The sequence below is a fragment of the Sinocyclocheilus rhinocerous genome, unplaced genomic scaffold, assembly GCF_001515625.1.
Source record: "Sinocyclocheilus rhinocerous isolate Xijiao unplaced genomic scaffold, SAMN03320098_v1.1 scaffold5263, whole genome shotgun sequence".
Taxonomy (NCBI): Eukaryota; Metazoa; Chordata; class Actinopteri; order Cypriniformes; family Cyprinidae; genus Sinocyclocheilus; species Sinocyclocheilus rhinocerous.
Window position 1 is genome coordinate 28,039 of NW_015660080.1, and position 20,143 is coordinate 48,181.

The 20,143-nt window shown below is 37.7% G+C and overlaps 2 pseudogenes; both read right to left on the bottom strand.

The window, feature by feature from the left end:
* Positions 1-3,523, bottom strand: part of LOC107724858 (extracellular calcium-sensing receptor-like) — a 21,285-nt pseudogene extending 17,762 nt beyond the window's left edge.
* A 599-nt stretch (positions 3,524-4,122) lies between these two features.
* On the bottom strand, positions 4,123-5,650 carry LOC107724859 (vomeronasal type-2 receptor 1-like; annotated as a pseudogene).
* Positions 5,651-20,143: the final 14,493 nt, after the last annotated feature.

Here is a 20,143-nt window from a genome sequence, read left to right on the forward strand (position 1 = left end):
AATAATAATAATAATGATTTATGCATTTAGCAGACGCTTTTATCCAAAGCGACTTATAGTGCATTCAGGCTATACATTTTTTACCAGTATGTAAAATACAACATACAAGACCACTCAGTGGGATGGCCAATGAAAGTAAGTTAACAGAGAAAACACAGAGTCAATGAGAAGAGCAGCAAGAAGCTCAGCTCTGAGTTGTTGGCTTTTACTATGGGGGTGTCCTTTTTGCTGTAAAACATTATGACTACCAGTCAGGGGCGTGTCTAGAGCATTTTAAATGGGGGGGCCAGGCTGGGGCTATAAATGCATATTTACAATTTAAGCACTTAACTAAAATAAGTATTAAATAATTTTAATAAATAACTAGAGAAGGCTGACTATAACCAGTTTTCTTCCATTTAGTAAGAAAAGCCTAGGCTACTCTTCACCTGAATTAGAAAAAAAAAGCTCTTCTGGTCTTCAGTGATGCGAGGACAACGTCCTTGAGCGAGAGCAGAGCCAATTCATTAAAAAAATATATGTATATTTAAAAGCACACATCCAGTTTTGTATGAGTGAAGAAAATCCGCTTGCGATTGGAGAGATTCTTGCTCACGCATTACATGGATTGCGTAACATTATGCGCTCTCGACATTTGTCATTAAGATCACGCTATAGAAACCGCTTAAAATTAAGTATAACGAAGAGAAGAAAGCGGCCCTAGGCAGCTGCCTACACAGGATCTGCCACTGCCAGATGCAATTAGAAATGTACTAAAAACAAGCCTATCGCAAGATATCTGGTAGGGGGGGCCACCACGTAGACATGCCCCTGCTACCAGTGCAGTTAATCCTACTCCAAATAGTGAGAAAAAGACTAGCACTATACCCATAACTTCTGTAAATGACAGAAACTCTATAGCCTTTAACACACATTTATCTTTCTCAGCATTAGACCAGTATTCCCCTGGACACTGCTTGCAGTTAATTGAATCTGGAAAGGAAGTGGTGTTCACTAGAGTTAGAGACAAATGGGAAAATGACTTCATTCGTAAAGTCTCTTGATAAGAACCTGCATCCTTGACAACAGAAGGGAAACACAAACTAAACAACCAGTTTTCTTTGGAGCGTTGAGATGGGCTGAAGATTACCTGTCTCATTACTGATTTCTTCTTCTGCACATGGAATACAGTCATAACAGCAGACAGGCCTTCCTTTCTGTGCAGCCTTCCTAGTGCCTGGAGGACAGCTCTCACTGCACACAGACCTTGGCTTCTACAACGTACAATAAATTGCACAAGCAGTATTACATGGTCAATGTGAAATGAAGATAGTTATATAATTATTATCAAAAACAGAATATTGGATCTTTAATATATAAAATTATGCAACTATGGAATGGCACCTATTTTATTGAGACATCATTGTAAAAACTGATATAGAGCCAAATCTATAGGTTAATACAATCATAATACTTTATACTTGACATAATGCTAACCCCATTTAAACCTGGGATAACCAAGTTATTTACCTGCAACTGCCCTCCAGCCCAAATTATGTTTTCAGTGTTGAGTACAAAGCGTTGGTCAAGCGGCAGTGAGGTATCATAGTATCCCACTGGCTTAAACTGGATTAATCCATTTGAATCCTGCTGCCAGTTCACAACTTCATATTGTGCTACAACTGCTCCAGTGCTGTCAAACCACACACAATCTCCAGTCTTTATGGTGGAATTTATCTTTTTCAGAGCCTCAACCACCTAGTGAAAAACAAGACAGTTCAGAGGCATTTTGATGTTACCAACAAGTGTATTTACTTGCTCTTCTTTTTATAGCACTTTTTTACCTGCTGTGGTTGTATTGTCAGAGTTTTTTTTGTGCACTGGAGCAGACTGTGTAGTGAATATGCTACCGCATAAACTGCTTTGTAGACATTGCTAGAATATCTTTGTTCAGTAACATCTTCATTGTCATTTTTCTGCACAAGCAGATCCTGATATCTGCTGCAATTTAATCCATATTGAGATGAATTCCCCTCACTCTGTGAGCATGGAAAAGCTGTGTCCCAGATTTTGTAACATAATCTGCAAACCCTTCAATATCATTTTTTCTCACTGCAAACCCCAGTGATCCTCCCAGAACATGAAAACTGTTTGGAGTCAGCAAACTTTCTACAGTTATCCAAGCCTCCACTCCAATCATTTGGAAGTTTGTAATGTTCTCATTACTTAGCTGATCAAACAGATTACCCATCTCAACTTGAGAAAGAAATGCAACTATCACTTTTGCAGTGCCTTTTTTATTGTCTCTACTACTTTTTGGAGTTTTTCAGGCTCTGTCCAATAGAATTTCACAGAGTACTCCACAGAAATTCCCTCCTCCTGGGCTGTTTTCAGAAATATGGCCATTCCTTTGTTTCCATAGTCATTGTCACTGTTCACATCTCCCACCCAAGACCAGCCAAAGTATTTGACTATATATTCAAGTCCTCTGCTCTCGTGGTAGTCACTAACAATAGTCCTGAAGAATGATGGGTAATGTTTCCTAGTAGCTGAGGGACTTATTTGAAAAAGAAAGCACATGAAACAAAGAAACAGTACAAAATCAGTATAGTTGTCACAATTCACTCGGGGAGCAAACGAGGAACAAGGAAACGAGGAGTTCTTGAACAACACAGTCTTTAATAATCCACAGGATAACCGAGAACGAGGAGGACATTCAACTAGTAGACCCGACAAACACTAACTGAAAGGACTAGGGCTTTTAAAGGCAGGATAATTAGGGAGGAACGAGACACACCTGGAATCAAATTAACACAATCAACATGAGGAAGAAACTGGGTCACAGGGGCAAAAACACACACAGATAAGTCCATAATTCTGACATAACACCCCCTCTCGGAAGGTGCGCCCTCGCACCGTAGCAACAACAGAGGGAAGCGTGGGTGGGAACTTGGGAGGAGGTGCCAGAGGAGGACGGACAACCCGGGAGGGGGACGACGGGTGGAGACCAGGGAGGTGACGATGGAGGGAGGAGCCAGGGAGGAATCAGGAGAAGCCAGGGTGGATCAGATGGAGGGAGGAGACAGGAGGCACTTGGAGCAGGAGTTCAGCTGGACCCAGGCCACAGCCATGATGTCAACCCACGGTGGAGCCGACGGAGGGAGGAGCCATGGAGGAGGAATGGCCGCCGACTCCAGGGGGCCGACCAACGGCGGCGGAGCAGATGGTGGAGGAGCCCGAGGCGGAGACGGAGAGCCGAAGAGCCAGGGTGATGGGGAGGATTCGGAGGTCCTAGGTGGAGCAGATGGCGCCGGCGACAGACGCGGAGATGTGGATCCAGGAAGCCGCGGTGGAGCCGGAGCGACAGAGGACTGAGGTGGAGCCGGAGGGATGAGGGAGCCCGGCGGAGCTTGTGGACTGCCGGGCCACGACGGAGAGGAGGGAGCTAGGAGCCATGGTGGAGCCGAGGGGACAGTTCGATCTCCATATCAGATTCCCAGTCTATTAGATCCTCCTCCTCATTTTGGCCCTTTTGCCGCGCCATACTCCGCTCACCCTCAGCCGCGGTGCAGGGGGCAGAGCTCCTTTCCACGCTCACACTGTCCGTGGCTTTCTCCCTCGTGGCAGGCGTTGTTGCCGGCTCACACACCTTGACTGACGTCACGGCCTCTGGCTCTGCGGGGATCCTCAGATCGATGAGCGACACCTGCACCACTCACTGGTCTCGAGTCCCACGGAGGAGCTCCGGGAGGATATAAGGAGGAGCTACGACAGTGAAAGACGAGAGAGGACCAGGCCTGGACTTTATTTTGTGTTTTGTGTGCGGCAGTCGTCCGCGAGGGGCTGCCGCTTTACTTTCATTTTGTGTTTGTTTATTTTATTAAAGTTTTGTTTAAATGTTCGCCGGTTCCCGCCTCCTTCTTCTCGTGACTACGAACGTTGTTACAGCCTGAAACAGTATGGTATGACCCTCGAGCTAATTTTCCCCCTGCTCCAGCAGGAGGAGGATGAATTCGGGGCGAAGGAGGGGATCCATAGGGGCACACAACGGAAACAAAAACACTGAGAGAAAAAACACGGAAAACAAACGGAGGGGAAAACACGGAGGTAACTGTTTGGGTCGGGTCTTCTGTCACAATTCACTCAGGGAGCAAACGAGGAACGAGGAAACGAGGAGTTCTTGAACAACACAGTCTTTAATAATCCACAGGAAAACCGAGAACAAGGAGGACATTCAGCTAATAGACCCAACAAACACTAACTGAAAGGACTAGGGCTTTTAAAGGCAGGATAATTAGGGAGGAACGAGACACACCTTGAATCAAATTAACACAATCAACATGAGGAAGAAACTGGGTCACAGGGGCAAAAACACACACAGATAAGTCCATAATCCTGACAATAGTATCACTATGGTCAAACTTCTACTATTATTGATCCTTACCACTGGAATTTTAAAAGGTCCTGTAGTTCTAGAGAGAATCACTGTAGCAGAAGACTGCATGTTTCTCCTGATAGTATGTATAGGAGACTGTCCATTGCATCTGTTACCTGCTGAAAACTCTTGGCCATTCGTCAATGCCATAGTTGCACTCATAGAAGACAGTCTTGAACCACATGTATCATAGATTCTGTAGCCAATAGAAACATTTGGGAGCAAACTTTCATTTGTGTTAATCTCCTCAATGGCAAATATCATCATTTGAGCAATTCAAAAATCTATTAGATTCACACTGTGAACACATTGAATCAGTTCTGCATTAGTAAACAAAGTTACATACACTGTAAAACCGGATAAGTTAATATAACTCAAAAAAATAGTTGAAACTGATTACATCGAAATTTTTAAGTTATATTAATAACATTTTATAAGTTAAAGAAACATCATTTTTTAAGTAAATGTTACTAAGTAATTTTAACTGATATTAACTTAATCTTACAAGTTACTACAACATTATTGATCAAGTTCATTTTACAAGGAGTTTTTGGGTTCACAGAACCAATTAAAATTAAATAAAGATGACTTAAACATTTTTGTCCCCTCCTACGTTATTTTTTTTGTCTTTCGCACATTGCAAACTTAATAAAATAAAATCCGAAGCGAGTCAGCGAGCAACAACAACATGGCGTCTTTTAAAAAAGTTGCAGCTGCTAGTTGAGGGCGGAGCACGTAAGCACGTGCGTGACGTCAGACGGGAGTGTACTAAAACTATTTGAGTACACTGCCAAAAACAAATGAAAACATTTGAGTGCTGTAAACTTAAAATTACATTTTTATACTAATTACTCAAAAAATTAGAGGCGAATGAACGTTTTTATTTCTTTTGAGTAATTACAACCCAGTTCTTTTATCAAAGATTTACTATTTGGTCTTACAGTGTACATAAATGTATATATACTACAAATTAATCTAGATAACCAATCTGATTTTAATAAATGCATCTTTCCATGCAACATACCTGGAGCAAAACAGACATTGAGCTTTTTGCCTAAACTCAAATGATGATAATGTTTTACTGTGAACACTGTTTCTTTAGTGTTCCAATTATAACGTCTCAACTTTTAGACAGTAGCGGGTATTTGGATTCTCCCATCATACGACAAATTGTCTTTTCCACCTTTGTATGAATGCAATATAAAAAAATAGGAGTATGTAAAGAAAGATGAGCATCCTTCTGATTGATCTCGCATTCATCTTCCAAATGCCAGTGATTTGATACACTCTTTGTACTTTAGTAGACAACATTAATATGCATCATTTAGAGTTAGTGATCTCATTGGACACAGCAAAGAATAGGTGAAAAAAAAAGTTTTGTGTCCAATATTTGAAGAATTATTGGTAATCTATCCTGCATACAGTGGAAATTTTAAATGTATGTCATACGTTTAAGAGCCCTTTAAACAAGAATTAGACACAGGTATCTAAAACATCTAATTAAGAGAAAAAATTAAACAACATAACAGTAGAAATTTGTGAACAGGTAGATTATTATTATTATTATTATTATTATTTATGGAAGCCCATTTCCGCCAGAGTTGAGAAAAAATTGTATTCTGTAAGTCATAATGAGAATTACGAGAAAGTTTCTCATTAGAGATGTTAAGTCATTATTACGTGAAAGTTTCTCATTATTTTGAGAAAGTTTCTCATTATTTCGAGATGTTAAATCATTATTACATGAAGGTTTCTCATTATTACGAGAAAGTTTCTCATTATTTTGAGAAAGTTTCTCATTATTACGAGAAAGTTTCTCATTATTTTGAGAAAGTTTCTCATTAAGAGATGTTAAATCATTATTATGTGAAAGTTTCTCATTATTTCGAGAAAGTTACTCATTATTATGAGAAAGTCTCTCGTTATTACGAGATGTTAAGTCATTATTACGAGAAAGTTTCTCATTATTATGACTTACATAATCAAATTTTTTCTCAACTGTGGCAAAAACATGCTTCCATAGTTATTATTATTGAAGGAATAAAGTAATATATTGTAAAACATGGAACGCTGCATTTTCTTTTGATTTTGATTTATGGAACAATTGGGATATAGGGTAAATTAAGTGCGGAATAATTTTTATTATTATTTTTTTTTTAATATAAATATGACAAAATGGGTTCCAATTTTGAGTCAAATTTACCCACTGATCTTCTTGGTGTAAATCTAAATAAATAAATAACACCTCTTCTAGCCAAGCTGTCTCAGATAGAGGGTAGATTGAGGTATGATTTCCAGCTCAAAAAAAAAAATTCTTCTGCGGGCCAACATTTCCATCAGAGTTTTGAAATATGCCACAAGGTATAGAATTATCATTGCAGCAACTTTACATACAGAGAGAAAATAAGAGCTTAAAAAAAACCCTGCGAGGTATGGGAAGTGACCCTTCATTAACCTCCACTTCTTCTATATTGTTTTCTCAATGTCTGCTGTCACATTCTAGGTAAATGTGACAACAGACATTGAGAAAACAATATAGATCAAATAAAACAGTGTATTAAATAATTCCCCTTAGCCATTTAAGATTATTTATGGTAAAAATTGCAACAATGGCATCACAACATGTCATTTAAAGGCATTGGCATTTACACTAAAAAATGCACTCAAAAGCTGGCAACAATTGCGTCATAATGGTCTATCTGACCTGCCTGCTTCAGCTTAATTTATTTTCCTTCTTTCACCTCTCTCCTTTTAATACATTTTTAGTTTCTCTTAGTATCTTAAAATATTTGGATATACTTTTTGGTAATACTATTGTGTTCCAAGAACTGGAAGAACATGTATTTACGCTAAACGATGTAGAACCAAGACAGTGCCACATGCAGGTGTATCTACTGTGCTTTGTACCATGAGCACTCCAATTGATTTTTTAAAATTTTTTTTAGAATGTTTCAGCAATTGTGACATATGCCCTGTATTTATGTCAGAACTAGCAATGCCAATGAATCATTCTCAAATTAATCAATCAATCTTAATTCAGCTCTGGTGTTTGGTCTAAAGCAGTGTTTCCCAACCTTTTTTTAGTCGCGGCACCCTTTGGAAATTTTAACAAACTTGTGGCAGCCTACAAAATAATTTTGTCACAATATTTGAATTTCTAACTTCGATATGATGATTTGAAAAGTATAGATATTCGGTACAACAGGGAAGAACTGCAGAATATAATGCCATACAGATATTTTTAATATTATTTTAACACTCGCCAACCCGCCAAATGTGGCGGGTGACTCTGTCAAATCGCTAGCCAATTTGACGGGTTACTTTTCGTAAGTTATGTATAAAACACACCTACAGAGTGCACGCATAAGTGACTAACGTACACTAACTTAGTGCACGTACGTATTTAGAGTGTGTTCTTGCACTGCATGATTCAGTCTATTAATATGCATTAAGAATGATCACATAATTCAAGATAAGGGGGCAGAAAATGTATATATTTATATAATTTCATATAGTTAATCAATATCACACGAAGAGTGCCGTTTTAAAAAATAATCAGCATGGTTACAAATGTGATATTCCTTTTATACAACAGTTCAGTAAACAATAAGTTAATATTAAGAGACTTACGTTTTAGGCACCATGCCTGCTTTTGCTCTATTTTGCCAACAAAAATCATTCCAAACAAAGCCACAGCACTGTTTTGTGTCTCTGAGCAACATGCTGATTTCATTTGTTAAATAACAGCCTAAATGTATTATTGTTATAATTGACTGATTAAATGTAAGAATTTGACTCAAAAGATGATGCACACTTTTAGGAAAAAATGGCTTTATAAAGGTAAAAATGCACATAAAAGGTACAAATCAATTTAAACTTATTGGAAAAGATTAATTTCTATCACTGCTGTGAACTGAACACACAGAATATGAAATATATCAAAAACTTTAGGAGTCAGCTGTCCACGGCAGTACTTAAAATATCAGCACAATAACACACTAAGCAAAATATTGTATAATTATCTTTACCGATAAAATTCCAGAAAATATTGAGATACAATTTTTTTGTCAATATCCCCAGTTCTGACACAAAATGATTTGCAACGGTCGCTTTGTCACATTCAGTGTAGACAGCCTCAAGCGAGCGAAATTGGCTGGTGAGTGAAAAATTGAATTTCAATCCCTGCCCCAGACCCCTTTACAAACCCCTTCATATCTACACTATTTGACTAAATCAAGTATCTTTGCGTACCCTGAGAATCTTGCAGACGACAATGGAAAAGAAAGACACCCAAATTTGTGTGCATTGTTTTATTAGTCATATGAATGAATTATATGCAATTGCATTTCTTCTCATTAAACTACATACATATATATATATATATATATATATATATATAAAATCCCTTTTTCAGGATTATTTGATGAATAAAAAGTTAAGCATATTACAAGGATCTCTGAAGGATCATGTGACACTGAAGACTGGAGTAATTAAAATTCAGCTAGAAATGTACAACTGAAATGTACGTTTCTATGATGTGCCTGCTTTTGCTAATTATTAAACACTTTACATATCCATGCTTGTTTTCTAAACAAGACATGTTACAATTAAATTTACCTAATTCGGGCCTGTTAATGAATTTTGAAGAGACAAAGTAAACAACTGAATTATTTCATCTCATGCAACCAAAAGTTACATCATGTGTTTTGTTCATTCCCTTTGTTGTTCATTTTCATCCCTTCAAATGTTTATTACACTAATATGGTGTAGCTTCCAGCTGTGCTTTGATTAATTAAAAGAGTTTCTTATTTTCCATGTCTGTGAAGACTCCTATCAAATTTGCTCTCAGGAGATTACATGCCACTGGAGATTTACGTCAGTCTGTTTTGCAGGTTGTAACCTGTCAAAGGCTTTGTGTTATGCTTTTCCGCATAAACCGTGATAATAGCAAAATAAAGTAAACTGACATATTATACCCACAAATTCTTCATACAGTGGACTACCAGTAAAATTTATACAAATTTTGGACCAAAAATTATTCAGACACTTTGACCTTAATTGCTTAATTGTTATCTGACGTTATCAAGATGAATTTGTTCTGACACAGTTTAACTCTTTATTACCATTTTCTAAACTATATTGAATAATCTGTGATAATGTTTGAAATGTTGAAGGTGTCTAAATAAGTTTTGGTTTGACTGTATATACTACTCTAGGGAATATCCCACAGACATTCTGTCTTTATTGGCAATATGTTCTTACAGTATGACTGAAATTACAGTTAACCTTTTCAAACTTGCGTGAGCCATGGCAAGGCCTAATTATTACATGGTTGACAATGATGCCTCAGACTTCATTCAACACAGCAGTTCCCTGCCCTCTGCATACATCCTTCTGATACCTACCTACTTTGACAACACACATGTCCACTTTTTTTAATGGGCCTCTTGCCCTTAAAGTCACTGATTGGTTTATTTCTCTTGTCCACTTTTTTTTAATGGGCCTCTTGCCCTTAAAGTCACTGATTGGTTTATTTCTCTTGTTGCGTTTCCTGCTCTATGCGGGAAAAATGCCCACACAGACTTTGTGTGTATATTTCAAACAATTGTCCTCACTATACTGAATGATATGGCTCTAACATAAACTTTAACAAAATTCACGAAGGCTGTTCTGTTTCAAATGTCATTTGCATGTGATAGTTTGTGAACACACGATAATCAAACCTGCTGATCATGTACATGTATGAGAAAATGGTTTTCAGTTTGATTTAAACAACAAAAGTATTAAAAGGAGTGACAACAGAAATAAAAACTTTCTAAACCGTAATGTGAAAAGTAGATTTAAAGGTTTAAATGAAAGCAATTTCTAAATGGAACATGATTTGGTGTGGTAAAAAGTCATTCATTTTTGAGTGTAACACTGACAACCAAAACTGTCTGTTCCTTACATATCATAAAATTAGCAATAAGTTTGAGGGTTAAATTTTAAAATAAAATATTAAACCAATGAAAGATGAAAGGAATTGTTTGTTTCAGAGTTGCTGAGTTCACTGTACTTTTAATTTCTTTGTTAACTGAGTCATGCACTTTAATTGTACCTGTGGGTCCAGTCTCTCACAGAAGCTCATGATCATTAAATGTTGTTCAAAAGAACATTTCTCCAAACACCTAAAGACAACTTCTGTTAGTCCCTAATCACTCATGATGTAATGCTACAAATTATGTTGTTTTTCTAATATGAAACCTTGGGATCTTATTTCATTGCCTGAGAAGTAAACACTCACTTGTCAGCACATGCCTAAGAGGCTGCAGTACACCTGTCCTACACCCTGAGGCCAATGATAAATTGGATAAGTGGAGCTGATTTTTTCCCCTAAAGGCTTGACTGATTATACTGATTATACCACATCACTGCTTTGCATCTTTCATATCTAATTAAATCACAACCCTGGGCGAACAAAGATTAAATTATGAAACAAAGACATTTTGTTGACAAGTTTTGTTTCAGTTGAAAGGCTTGCAAATAATTTGTCTGCCCTCAAGACTAAACTATTTGTTTTGGCCATCACAGTTGCTTTGCCTTAGAGACTTAAGTAGCTCAAGGTTATTACTTTGCTGACTGCTTGAGTCTTTGTTTTAGTTGTTTTCACTAGTTTTGATCATATGTTAGACATTGAGAAAATTTCAATATATTCAATTTCAATAAATGCTTAATTTAACTGAACGTGACATATATCAACTGCCTTTAATGCAATTTGTATCACAGGATGTTTTGCATGTGTTTGCAAGATATGTAATGTTATTGAAATTCATTGATTAGCTGAATGTTAGCCATACTAATACTGTAGGTGGTGTAATGAAAACCTACATAAGGACCAAATGAATAATTTAGAATAGTACAGTTTCCTCCTCTGACCAGTTTCCTCCTGGCTCTTTCATCCAGTTTGGAGTGATGTCTTGATCCAGGGAGGGTCTGTGTTGTACCAAAATGCCTTCCAATTCTTAATAATACACTTCACTATGCTTCTAGGAATTGATAAAGCCTTTAAAAAAAAATGTATTCATCTCCTCACTTGATTGTTTGCTTCAGTTGCACTACCAAGGACTGAAATGCTCCAGGAAAGCTCTTTTCATACTGAGCTAATCAAAATGACCACAACTAATCACAGTTGAAAAGGTCAAATGGCTTTGTGTGCCATTTAGAAGGTGATTAGCTAGACCTGATTGAGTTTACAAGTCATTTTTAGGAGGGGGTGATCTTTTTTCCAACTCAGTAGCTTTGTCTGAAACCGCTTCTATCCTATATAATGGTATACCTTCTATCCTATATAATGGTATACCATCTATTCTATATAATAATATACCATCAATGAAACCACAAAGCTGGCACGGAGGTATGTATACTTACAATTTAAAGTAATTGTGAGTGTTAAAATAAGGTACATGTAATATAAAAGTACATATGTAATGAAGATGTTTCTGCAACAGCTTCAGCTGATGCGCATTTTATACATCAGTGTCCGAATTCGTTCACTTTATTTCATTCATTCCTTTCTGACAGTGCGCTAAACTGCCATACACCATATAGGGATTAGTGAATGAGTGAAAGAGTGAGCAATTTTAGACACAGCTTGTGATTCTGTTTTTTTATTTTATTTTATTTTTTCTTGACATGTTGCTGTTATATCTTTCACTTGGATGTTATAAGATGCACTGAGAAAATACAGCTGGATAAAACAAAAACTCTGGCCATCTTCATTTCAGGCTGTAAAGCAACAAAATGGGATAATTTTAAAGGGGGGCGATTCTTTTCTATACCCACTGTATATAGTTTTTTTTTTCTTCTTGTTTTGGGCAACAGATGCCACATGTGTCAGTCTCTACCATTGTAAAAAAAAAAAACTAAAAAAAAAAACTATTATATTCAATGCTATTTATTTTCAGATATAGTAATAAAAACTCAATTGCACATAATGTAGTTTTCATAAAAACTAATTTACAGAAAATAAGATCCCTCTAGTGTTTTTTATAGTTAACTAACCAAATGTGAAAATTGTATAACCTGCACATGCAACGTAAAGTGACATTGTTCACAAGCTGTTTTATTTGACATCCATCTTTAGCTTAAAAAGCTAATTGAGTGATTACATGAGACATGATACATTTCGGTAAGTTATAGCCCACTTTATCTTTCAACATACCTTCTGATGCTCATTCATGTTTATTTCAAGCAGGGCTGTACTGGAACAAAAAAATCGGCCCAGGCATTTTTTGGTCCAGGCGGCCCACCACCATTTCTCTTTCTATATATATATATATATATATATATATATAAATTGCCATCTGCCATTTCACTAATCACACACACTATTTAACACCCATTCAGATTCTGTTCAACGCCGAGTAGCGTAGCTACTTTACGGAGCCTGTTCCCGGTCTTAGTTTGAGTTTCTAGTTCTAGTCTAAAGCCCGAATTAGTCTAAATTGAATTAATCTAAAGTCTAAATTGTTTCTCATATGGACGTCTGTAAAAATAAATTTACATATCACCTCAGTGATAAAACTCATGGATTCGGACAAATACTTCTTATTATGTAAAATGTATTCATATTATTCCAAGCATATTTTATAATATATAATCCTATTTATTATTTGATTATTTAAATCTCCTGTTTAAAAATAGAAAAATAGACCGCAATAGTTGTATATAATTATACGTGATATATATCTGTTTATAATACACATTTTAAAATTGTATTGCATACCTGCTGCTGCCATAATAAAGACCCATTTCGAATGTTTACGTGCTTTTCTTCTCTTTCTGCTCCCAGTCGCTGTGGTGGAGCAGTTATGAAGCATATTGACAAAAAACAGTAGGTAATTCGGCCTGGGGTTTTTACGGGGGTGGTGAGAGAAAAACACCGACATCCTGGATTCGGACGGCAATTAAACCACCAACTACCCCCTGTAAATGGTGAAAATCACTTACGTCCCCCTGAGAAACAATTACCGTCCTAATAGGACTTTAGTCTAGTCACGTCTTGTTTCCTGATTACCTGCTTGCCTTGGATTTCTCTCTCGTCTTGTCGTCTGGATTCTGTTCGCACCTCACTTGGATTTATTATCTGTCTATGGATTACTCGCTTGCCTCAACCTTTGGATTTTATTCGCCGTTGATCGACCTACGCCTGTTTATCGGATTACTCTTCTGTCTTGCCCTCTAAATACCTGTTTGCCATTGTCCAACTCTTGTCTGTTTTGACTATGTTTTAGAATAAAGCTTTGCACATGGATCCGCACATTTCTCGTCTCAGTCGCCCCGTTACATTGTTGAAGCTCTATTTCTTGTTAATTTAACCACAATATTAAATAAGTACCTAGGGTATTTGTTTTCTTCTAGGAGAGTCGAAAATTAGCAGATCTAGCTGTTTTTAAGGCCTTTCTGTAGGCAGAAACACTATCCTTACATGCAATTAGAAAACAAAAAACTGCAGGTTGCTCTCTTTAGGGTACTAGTGTGGTCATTAAACTATGGCATCTGACTATTCTCCTTAAACTTCCTTAAGTGCAAAAGTCGTAGCAGTCATGCCTAAAGTGCTAGAAAAGTGAGAGTCAATAGTTTTTGTTGCAACAGAATATAACAGTAACTTTGGGTGGTAGTAACCTCATTTAAAGTAATGTATTCAATTAGCCAGGTTTCTGTAAAACAGAGGATGCATAATCTGTGATCATGTTATTTACAAAAAGCGCTTTTGTAGGAAGGGATCTAATATTCAACAAGCCTAGTTTTATCTTATAATTCTATGAATCTTTATTAGCAAGTTTCCAGCAAGGAATCTAATTTTCTAATTTGACGAGTGGAGCAACTCAATCACGAACAAATGTAGTTCAATTGTGCATTTTTATGGGTTGTAATGCAATGTTTTGAATGTGATTTGAATTTATTCAGCTTCACTGCTGTCTTTATTTCAGACATGTAACTATATTTTAAGCCAGTATAAATGTAAATCCAAAACCAATATAACACAGCTTTCAATGTATTCTTTTTTCTCCTTTGGTGATTTTTCACCCTCACTACATAAAATGTTTTTTAAAACTATTAAAATATCTTCCGGTTTGGTAATGTGAGGTGAAGACGCGTGTTTGCAGAGCTCCCGATAGTTTCTGAAAATATGTGCTTTAATAGTGCCATTTAAGTGATTTAAAACGTTTTTTATAAGTGTTAAAACAGTGCTTAGTGCAATCGTATTGATACAGCAAGATGAGCAAGAACAAATCAGTAGTAAATGCCCCGCCAACAACGAGAACCAGCATAGCTAGCAAATTAGCTACCATGGCTAGCGCAGGGAAACCTGAAGAAATCCCTGCAGATAACGATGGTGTCTCTATGAGCCAGCTGGTAACGGAGTTAACAAAGCAACGAGCTTCGATAAAAGAAGACATCTCAGCTCTGATTCAAGAATCCATGGTGCCGCTTCAGACATCGGTGAATGCTTTAACAGAGACGTTGGCAAGTTTTCAGTCCCGCCTGTGCGCCACAGAGACACTCGCGAGCGATAATTTCTCGGCGCTGTCTGAGACCGAAAAAACTATCAAAACTCTGAAAGAGCAAAACGCGACGCTTATGGATCGAGTTGATGACTTGGAAAACCGGTCACGGAGAGCAAATCTCAGGATTTTAAACATCCCAGAGAATAGCGAGAAAGGCCAATCTACTGTCGAGTTTGTGTCTGAGATGTTAATGGAAGTCATGGGTCAGGAAGTTTTTGAAAAGCCTCCCGAACTAGAACGAGCACACCGATCGCTGGGTCCAAAACCACAGGAAGGTCGACCTCCCCGGCCTCTGGTTATATGTTTTCACAGATTCCAGGAGAAGGAGAAAGCGCTAAGATGGGCCCGATAGAATGAGTCAAAATACAAGGGCTCGACTTTGAGGATCTATCCAGACATCTCCGCCGATCTCGCCAGAAAGCGCGCCACATTTAAAAACGTCAAACAGCTGCTGTATCAGAAGAATGTGCGATTCCAGTTGCTTCATCCAGCACGGTTACGAGTTCGCCATGAGGACGAAACTTTCCTTTTCAATACGCCCGAGGAAGCACAGTAGTTTTACGATCAGCAGATTGCTACATGTGAATAATTCCTGGTATCATGGCAAATATATTGTGAATTACTGAAGAGACATGTTGGGTAACACTTTATTTCGATAGTCCACTTTAGACATTCTATTGTTGACCTTTAGGTAGGCCTAAGACACTGTGATAACCGGAAAACCCTTTTTAGGGCACCCCTATTTCTAAGTGCACTTTCTGTTTTAGTGTGGTTTATATGTTTTTCTCTGTTGACAATTGCAATGCCTTATTTTTTTTATAATTCTTTGGTTATATTATTGATCCTAGATCCTGAATATTAGGTCTAACTTCAAGAAATACGTGTGCACCTTCTGTTTTAGGGTGATTTTATATGTCTCTTCCTCCGCATGGTCAATTAGGATGCCTTATTTTCATTCATTGAATATGTCATTGACTTTATATTTGATAAGGTTTAAAATACTTTAAGTGATCGGTCGGCTATATTACACAATAGCTGAGCTAATTTACAGACTATTCAATCATATTCATAATGAACAACGTCACTGCAGATTGGCTAAAAATTAATGTCTTGCATTTATAGTTTTGTTATGCGGTACTGTAATAATAGAGCTTTAGATCTGCTTATGCACTTATTTGCTATTATGCAGTACCGTATTTATTAATAGTGCTTCAGGTTTACATATACACATATTTGTATGCTTGATCTTTCTTTGTATGCTCTGATTACTTCGGGAGCTCTGGGGAAAAATGAAACGTATATGGACTTGGATTATCGGGAGCTGAGAGATTGTTGTGCGCTGCGGTTTGTCTTTGTTCAACGGACAAATCTAGAATGTAGTATAGTTTTGGTTGTTTATCAAGGTTTATCATTTGTGTGTTTTTTTTTGTTTTTTTTTACCCCACCCCCCACCCCCAGTCACAGACAGAGGATACATCTTATTGTGGTTACAATATTTGGGCATACAGACAGTTATTGATAAATAATGGCAGATATGGACAATAAAGTGAAATGTTCCGGAGGGTCAGCAACACGCTTTGTTAGCTGGAATGTTAGAGGGTTAAATGGACCAGTGAAAAGAACTCGCATATTTACACATATTAAGAGACTAAAAACAGAAATAGCCTTTCTACAGGAAAAACACCTACGTATTGAAGATCATAACCGACTTCGAAAAACTTGGGTTGGCCAGGTTTACCATTCTAGCTTTAACCATAGGGCTAGAGGTGCAGCCATTATAATTCATAAAAAAGTACAATTTACAGTACAATTTACGATTTCAGATCCCCAAGGGCGGTACATTATTGTATCAGGCCATCTTTTCAGCACACCAGTAGTCCTGGTGAGTGTCTACGCACCCAACTGGGATGACGTTAATTTTGTGAAAAAAATATTTTCCTTGTTACCAGATTTAAACACTTACCATCTTATATTTGGTGGGGATTTTAATTGTGTGATGGATACAGCTATGGATCATTCCAACCCTAAAACTGTACCACTTTTAAAAATGTCTCAGATTATTGCTGGATATATGACTCAAACTGAATGTGTGGATCCATGGAGGTTTTTATTTCCTGATAAAAAATAATTATCTTGCTTTTCACATGTCCATCAGACGTACTCAAGGATAGATTATTTCTTTACTGATAAAAGGCTTATCCCAGCAATAAAAAACATAGAATACTCTGCTATTGTCGAATCAGATCACGCCCCCGTAATTCTTGATATTTGTTTTACTTATAACTACCCAACATGGTCAGTATGGAGGCTAAACACAACTTTACTTTCAGATGCAAACTTTTGCCAATTCATATCTTGTGCGATTGACAATTTTCTACTAACTAATAAAACAGACTCTATATCACCATCATTATTATGGTAGACATATAAGTTTGTAATAAGGGGAGAAATTATATCATATTCTGCCTTACGTAATAAAGAAAGGGAAAAAACACAGGAGAAACTCATCAAATCTATACAGAAAACTGACCGTCAGTATGCTAAGGCCCCAACGGCAGAACTATATAAAGAAAAACGTCTCAGGTTACGTAAGTAACCCTAGTTCCTCGAGGGAACGAGACACTGCGTCGGAAACGCCTTCTGCGACCCATGCTCTGAATCACATGTGAAATCAGTCCAATAGCTGAGCGGGACGTCACGGGCGGGTGACGTCATGACCAGGAAGCTATAAAAGCACGTGCGGCGGAGCCAGCGTCAGCTTCAGGAATGAGGCAAGCGCTGGCAGGGATGCCGGAAGTATGGCACCGAGACGCAGCGTCTCGTTCCCTGGAGGAACTAGGGTTACATACGTAACCTGAGACGATTTCATAGCTTCCTGGTCATGACGTCACCCGCCCGTGACGTCCTGCTCAGCTATTGGACTGATTTCACATGTGATTCAGAGCATGGGTCGCAGAAGGCGTTTCCCTAGCGTTTCTGACGCAGCTCGAGTTCCTGAAGAGGAACTTAGTCTTAAGACAAAATATGATTTACTATCAACAGAAAAAACAGAATGTGACTTGGTTTTTGCCCGTGCCAGGTTTTACGAACATGGTGAAAAGGCAGGCCGTCTTCTTGCTCAACAGTTAAAAAGTAAATCAGCATCTCAGCTTATTCCAAAGATAAGGAAAACATCGCAAGAAATTACAGTAGATCCCCAGGAAATTAATTCTGTTTGTCATAAATATTATTCAGATCTGTACAGTTCAGAATTTCCACACAATGACTCTTTCATGTCAACATTTTTGGCTAATGTTAACCTGCCCACAGTTAAAATAGACCAAAAGAATAATCTTGATAAACCTCTACAACTTCAAGAGATAGAGGATTCAATCAGAGCCATGCAAAGTGGTAAAGCCCCGGGACCAGACGGGTTTCACGTCGAGTTTTATAAAAAAAATTCCTCACAACTATCTCCTTTGCTTCTTAATATGTTCAATCACTCTCTTGATCAATCAAAACTGCCATCAAGTCTTACGCAGGCCCATATCACAGTTCTTCTGAAGCCAGATAAAGATGCCCTTGATTGTAGTTCTTACAGACCTATTTCCTTACTAAATGTAGACGTTAAAATTTTATCTAAAGTAATGGCCTCTAGAATAGAGTATATAATACCAGATATTATTTCACAAGACCAGACAGGCTTCATAAAGGGGCACCACTCCTTCATTAATATTAGGAAACTTCTTAATGTTGTGCATTCTCCTGCGTCAGAGGGTAATCCTGAAGTGATTATTTCTCTAGACGCAGAGAAAGCATTTGATAGAGTCGAATGGAACTATTTATTTGCTGTATTAGATAAATTTGGATTTGGCTCAATTTATTTCCTGGATTCACTTGCTTTATCATCAACCTAAGGCAGCCGTAGTCACAAATAAGATAGTATCACAATATTTTTCCTTGTCTAGAGGCACACGGCAAGGATGCCCCCTTAGCCCTTTGCTATTTATTTTGGCTATAGAGCCATTATCATCAGTACTCAGATCATCACAGTCTATCAGTGGTATTAAAAGAAGGGGTGTAGAGTATAAAGTCTCTCTATATGCTGACGATCTGTTATTATATATAACTGACCCACTATCATGCATCTCTGAAGTTGTGAAAATATTAAAAGAGTACGGGTACTTTTCAGGTTATAAATTAAACGCAGGGAGTTTCTTGAAAAACCAGAAAAGGACCGAGGACTGGCTCTCCCAAATTTGCTAAATTATTATTGGGCAGCAAATTTACAAAAAGTTATTTATTGGTTTCAGTCCCCACATATAGAATGGTGTGAAGCGGAGGCTAAATCTTGCAATTTTGATGTATTTATGACTGGATTTATGATGTTCTCACCTGTGCCATGGGGTTTTTATGGCATTGTTCCTTCCTGAGCGATTGCTAACTTTCAGTCTGGAGGTGTTTGGGTTCTTCCTGATTCTGGAAAATGGCTAAGCAAAGGGTGTGTATTGTCACCTCAACAGGGTCAATATTTGTTTGATCTATACGGTATATGTTAATGCCGACCCGTCTACATCCACCCTTAAGCAAGGAGGTTGTCTGGGGCATCTGGCTTCCGTGTTTGTGTTTTAGGTCAACACCTTTGGTGGATTGGTGTCTAGACACCAGAGCCCAAAGCTTCTCCCCTATCTGTTTCCTACCGTGATGTAGTCGGTGTCCGATATAATGTTTTAATATGTTTGTTAACGGGGATGTGCTTTGTTTGCGGGTTGGAAGATATCCAGACACGTGTCCATCTCAAACCCCTAAACGGTTCAGTTCTGCTTGATCTATAGGCTAAATGTTGATAGCTAAGACATCACTGTTTTGATTGTTTGCAACAATACTGGAATGCTCTGGCAATACGAATGTACAAAATATTTTCCATGCCAATAAAGCACCTAAAAACGGAAAAGTAAAACATAGAATTAAAGAATTCACCAAGACCATATTTCTATACACCTCTGTAGGATCAGAACAACCTAATCTGTTGGTTGAATAGATAAACTTATGAGAAGGAGTCTTATGTTAAAAATTATCCAAACCACCAACTATCCACCAAGTCCACCTCACCTATCCATTTCTTTCTAACAGTGAAGGTGTCTAACTGACAGTGGATGCGAGTATCCTCTATGTGCTTGTGTTAATGGCTTTACAACAT